Raw genomic sequence first — 6,088 nt, 5'->3', positions numbered from 1 at the left:
AAAAAAAACACACATAATTTTCGATAACTTCTTGCTCCCTCTTCCCAAAATTCCAGATTTACTTTTTGTTAATTTCCTGGCTTAGTGTGAGATAGAAATACGCCTGTCTCGTCTTAATCTTAATAATGAGTGAATCAATGAATGAAAGTGGAAGAAATGAAGAATGAAAGTGGAAGAAATGAAGTTTAACTCCCCTTTTTATGTTTATGTCAGACCAATCACTTCCCGAAAGGATCTTATACTTTGTATTATTAATATAATCTAGTTTCTTTTTATAATATCGATTTATATAATATAATAATATAATAGATTGAATTTATCTAATTTATTTCTATATCTAATTTATTTCTATATAGAATAGAGTGGCGATTCAAATGAATGATTTATGAGTATAAATCATGAATCAAAAATGGAAAATCATAAAAGATGGAAAAAGCTTTCGGATCTAGTCATATCATTCCATTATATTGACAATTTCAAAAAACTGTTCATACTATGAGCATAGTATGATGTCGGTCAGGCAAATATGCCCCCATCGTCTAGCGGTTCAGGACATCTCTCTTTCAAGGAGGCAGCGGGGATTCGACTTCCCCTGGGGGTAGGGTACTACGAAAGGAAGTTGATCATGGATTATCAATAAACCTATAATTGATTCTTCCTGGGTCGATGCCCGAGCGGTTAATGGGGACGGACTGTAAATTCGTTGGCAATATGTCTACGCTGGTTCAAATCCAGCTCGGCCCAATAATTCGCTGATCCGCCATAACATAAAATGCCCATTTTTTTGTATTTTGTTTTCCAGAAAAGCCAAACAAAAAAATTAGGGAAGAATAAAAAAAGTCCAATTTTCTGATATATCCATCCCTACCGCTATTTGTTTTTTATTTGTTCTATTTATTTGTTCCCATAAATTCTGACCTTGATAATGATCTAGATTCATATCAGGATCATTAAGTATAAAGTTTAATGAAAAGAAAGAGTAAAGTAAAGAAAAAAGACTCTTTTTTTTTTTTCATTTTAAAATTGATTATCGATCGATTTGGCAATAACGAAAGGATTACTAGTAACTAGTAATCCGCGTTGCTCTCACTAAAGCGCATACCCGTATGGATATCAATATATCACTCGCGCCTTTGTTTGTTACAACACGGCGATTCGAATCTAAAATTTAAATAGAAAATGGCTTGAATGAAATCATAAGAATATCTATGCTGTACACTTTTCTTTATTGCCCTGGGATTGTAGTTCAATTGGTCAGAGCACCGCCCTGTCAAGGCGGAAGCTGCGGGTTCGAGCCCCGTCAGTCCCGACGGATACAATAAAAAAAAAATACATCAATTGATCCCTCCATTTTCTGTGAAAGGGAATACAAATGAAAGAATTTCATTCCCAAGGATAGCCTTTTTTATTTATTTTTTCCTTTCCATTTTTTGTTGGGGTTTATTTGTAAACTATTTGTAAACGGTGAAAGTGGAAAAGCAGTCAGATGATACATCATCAGATGATTGTACAAGGAAGGCGGTAGATTATCGAAAAGAAAGAGTGGAAAAGAATATATAGAAATAAAGGAAAGGAATTCTTTTGATTGGGCCAGGAATCCAATTTTGTATTCGGTGTGGATAAAAGAGCTTCCTATGTTATACTATTCAATTCTCGACGGTGAATCGATTTGATAGCTTAGATATTGTTATTCATGATATTGATCCGATTCGATGTCATTGAAATGTAAGTCATCGCATTGAATTTACAAGCGACAAATTTATCATCTCTATGGGATTAAATCCCGAGTTATTGCGAAGTAAAAAAAACAATGAAATTATGGAAGTAAATATTCTCGCATTTATTGCTACAGCGCTGTTCATTCTAGTTCCTACCGCCTTTTTACTTATAATATACGTAAAAACTGTCAGTCAAAGTGATTAATTTGAATGAAACTTGACTTTTTATCAAGGATTTAAGAAAAAAAGGATTCCAATTTCACGTCTTAAATAAATTAAATAAAATGAATGGACTAGAATCAGCAGTATCCTATCAAACTCGATAGTATGGTAGAAAAAAAATATGAATCTTTCTACCATACTATCCATATCTATTATTGTAATGTATAAAGATACAAGCTTAATATAGATGAATCTACAATATGTATCTTCATACATGTCGATATCAATTAAATATATGTAATGAAATATATGTAATGTACATAGTATCTCAATTTTATTTCTTCGCTTGATCTATTTTATTTGTGTTGATTTCAATCAATCTGAAATAATTGAAAGGCAAGTCTTACGATTTTCTAATTCTTTCATTTCATGGAACCGATTTTTAATTTAACTTCTTTTCTTTGATCCATGATATGAAATGAGTCAATAAAGCATGGCATAAATAAAATTCCTAAAATAATAAATAAAACAGGGGGTAAGTGTGCAATATGTGACTACACTAAGGCAAGATCTTATTAAATAAAAGAACTACTTTTTTTCTCTTTGAACAGTAACAGTAAAGAGGGAAGGAAATAAAAACAAACAAATACAGAAAAAAAAAAGGGGGGGGGGTTCCTTGTCCCTCATTGTCCATATATAACTCTGGTAAGAGCTGGTTCATCAAAATAGAAAATTTAGGAAGAATTCTTTTTTTTTTTTAATAAATTGCCTATCATCCGTATCCCTTTTACTTTCGAAATACGAACATGGGAATTATTGAAATGTTTGTTTGATTTTGATTGAAAGGGTATTATTCATAGAATACATTACTCCACTAGAATCCAAGAATTTCGAAATGAAGACTAATAAAATAGTTAAAAAGGCTTTGCAAAACGATCTAGAAAACAATTGATACGGTTTGATTCCTCAACCCAATTAGAAGTACCCCTAGAGTCCACTTCTTCCCCATACTACGAGTGAAAGGGAAAATGTAAAGACTACCATTAAAGCAGCCCAAGCAAGACTTACTATATCCATGTGTATTATGTCCCCTAATTTCTATGAATATGAAACAAATAGGAAGGAATTTTTCCATTATTGTTCACTAATAATAGTGGAATTACCGGTGCAGAGTCAAAAGGAAAAGGGAATTCTGACACACCACCGTTGATGAAACACTTCAATAAATCCGCTTATAACAAGTTCTTATATGATTTCTAGTAAAATCGAGAACCATTAAGCACAAGCAAAATACGCAGTAACACTTTTGGAAGTATCAAAAGAATGTTACTCACATGTAGCAATAATAAGACTTCTTCTTTCTTTTGGTGTCCCTTATTAAGTAAAAGCCAATTATCCATCCAATCTAATATTGATTGGATGCCTGAACACTCAGAGACTTTCATCAGTCTGTATACAAAGTATCTTCCAACCCTTCTACAACCATTCATTAGTTAATTAAACACTCCCGTTATCCAATCTAATTCAAGACTCCGATAGTAGCCCCTCTATTAGTAGGGGAGGGGCTACCATATCAAGATTTACTCATTCCCTTCCACTACTCTAGTTTTTCCTTGAATCCTAGACGTAAGGATTTACAACACTTTAGAAAACAAAACCTCCGGAAGTTTATAATCAAGTTTATAATCAAGAAAGTATCAAGAGTCCTTTTCTTACACTTGTTTTTGCCGGAGAAAATTGGTCGAGTTATATCAGCAAAACAGAATATAGGATTTCGCGTTTTTTGTTGATCAGGCGACACCCGGATTTGAACTGGGGAATAAGGGATTTGCAGTCCCCCGCCTTACCGCTCGGCCATGTCGCCAAAAGGCTACAAACAAAAAAATGAGAGTATCCCCTTTTTATTTTTAGATTGGATCCATACCTTCAATTGGTTATAGTATCTCAAGACACACAATATCTAAAAACAAAAACTTTCCCTTTCTTTTTTCTTTTCTATTGAAAAAGAAAATGTGGATTCTCAGTTACAAAAGTAAAAATGCAGGACAAAAAAATTGGAACCATTAACTATTAACTATTGACGGCAAATTTATGGACGATTCTTCTTCACTTGTCTTTCTCTAATGGTATAAGAAAATAAAAATGGATACATAACTAATTAGTATTGATTTTTTTTTTCAATTTTTCAATTCAATAAAAAAACTTTCTTAATTTCAATTATAAATTATATAATTATAAATTATATTATAATAATATAACAGCAATTATGAGTCTATGTAAACCCCCGAACATAAGTTGTTACACAGCTCTAGTTATCTAATGAGGTATTTTATCTATCTAGATATGATGTCCATAGGGAATCAGCAAGAAATTATCGTGTTTCAATTTTTCATTGAATAGATTAAAATTAAAGAAAAAATAGAATTTTTGATAGAGCACGCCATGTGTTGTCTCCACTAGAGAGCTATAATGGAATAAAAAGAAAAGAGGAAAGACATATATAAATAGAAATGCTATATCTGCATATGTTTAATAAATACAAGCCCTCTTTTCGTACGCACTTCAATCATATTCTAAATATTCTACTAAAAAATAAAAAACTAAAAAATGGGTAAAAACATCTCTCTTCTCTGCGAATCATTTTTTGAACAGAACAATGGAATCTATGAAAAAATTAAGTGCTAGAAAAATCAACTCTCTCCCGATATATATTTTATGATTATTTTGTCTTTATCTCAACGAACAGATCAAATCAGGAATTCATTTCATTTTTCTGGTATTCAATCGGATTGGAATATGGAATATCATAATAATGGTAGAAATTGAATTATTATTTTTTTTTTTGATATTCTATACAAAACTCCATAAGGCTAAATGGCATTTATCAATTCTTTTATGTAGCTGTTTGTTATAAATATAAATTAAAATTTGAGTATAATTTTTCTTCTTCCGTTCATACGCATTTCATACATTCCATATATATTATATGGTATATGGAGTTAGATAAAATTTCATGTGATTCAGTAAACAGAATAGAAATTCAATTCCATCATTATTAGATCGATTCATATGATTCGATGAAGAATGAGAAAAGAATGGGATTTTTTTGATAAATGGGAAATTCAAAATGCTCGGGAATGAAAATGGGGAAATGTATACAATACCTGGGTTGAATCAGATACAATTTGAAGGATTTTGTGTGGTTCATGGATCGGGGCTTAACAGAAGAACTTGATAAGTTTCCAAAAATTGAAGATACAGATCAAGAAATTGAATTTCAATTATTTGTGGAAACATATCAATTGGTGGAACCGTTGATAAAAGAAAGGGATGCTGTATATGAATCACTCACATATTCTTCTAAATTATATGTATCCGCAGGATTAATTTTGAAAACCAGTAAGGATATGCAAGAACAAACAATTTTTATTGGAAACATTCCTTTAATGAACTCCCTCGGAACTTCTATAGTAAATGGAATATACAGAATTGTGATCAATCAAATATTGCAAAGCCCCGGTATCTATTATCGATCAGAATTGGATCCTAACGGAATTTCGGTCTATACTGGTACCATAATATCAGATTGGGGGGGGAGGTTCGAATTAGAGATTGATAGAAAAGCAAGGATATGGGCTCGTGTAAGTAGGAAACAGAAAATATCTATTCTAGTTCTATCATCAGCTATGGGTTCGAATCTAAGAGAAATTCTAGAGAATGTTTGCTACCCTGAAATTTTCTTGTCTTTCCTGACCGATAAGGAAAAAAAAAAAATTGGGTCAAAAGAAAATGCCATTTTGGAGTTTTATCAACAATTTTCTTGTGTAGGCGGGGATCCGGTATTTTCTGAATCCTTGTGTAAGGAATTACAAAAGAAATTCTTTCAGCAAAGATGTGAATTAGGAAGGATTGGTCGACGAAATATGAACCAGAGACTGAATCTTAATATACCTCAGAACAATACATTTTTGTTACCGCGAGATATATTGGCAGCTGCGGATCATTTGATTGGAATGAAATTTGGAATGGGTACACTTGACGATATGAATCATTTGAAAAATAAGCGTATTCGTTCTGTAGCGGATCTCTTACAAGATCAATTCGGATTGGCTCTGGTTCGTTTAGAAAATGTAGTTAGAGGAACTATATGCGGAGCAATTAGGCATAAATTGATACCGACTCCTCAGAATTTGGTAACTTCGACTCCA

General features: G+C 32.2%; 3 non-coding genes across 3 annotated transcripts; 2 read left to right on the top strand and 1 right to left on the bottom strand.

Annotated features, from left to right (window-relative positions):
• Positions 1 to 660: 660 nt before the first annotated feature.
• On the top strand, positions 661 to 744 carry TRNAY-GUA (transfer RNA tyrosine (anticodon GUA)). The gene has a single exon. It is a non-coding gene; the product is annotated as a tRNA-Tyr (tRNA).
• Positions 745 to 1,235: 491 nt separating this feature from the next.
• TRNAD-GUC (transfer RNA aspartic acid (anticodon GUC)) lies at positions 1,236 to 1,309 on the top strand. Its single transcript has one exon. It is a non-coding gene; the product is annotated as a tRNA-Asp (tRNA).
• Positions 1,310 to 3,672: 2,363 nt separating this feature from the next.
• TRNAC-GCA (transfer RNA cysteine (anticodon GCA)) lies at positions 3,673 to 3,744 on the bottom strand. The gene has a single exon. It is a non-coding gene; the product is annotated as a tRNA-Cys (tRNA).
• Positions 3,745 to 6,088: the final 2,344 nt, after the last annotated feature.

Source organism: Durio zibethinus, unplaced genomic scaffold (genome assembly GCF_047325235.1).
Source record: "Durio zibethinus cultivar Kanyao isolate XHJ-2024 unplaced genomic scaffold, ASM4732523v1 HiC_scaffold_97, whole genome shotgun sequence".
Classification (NCBI taxonomy): domain Eukaryota; kingdom Viridiplantae; phylum Streptophyta; class Magnoliopsida; order Malvales; family Malvaceae; genus Durio; species Durio zibethinus.
This window is presented reverse-complemented; position numbering and strand designations above follow the sequence as displayed.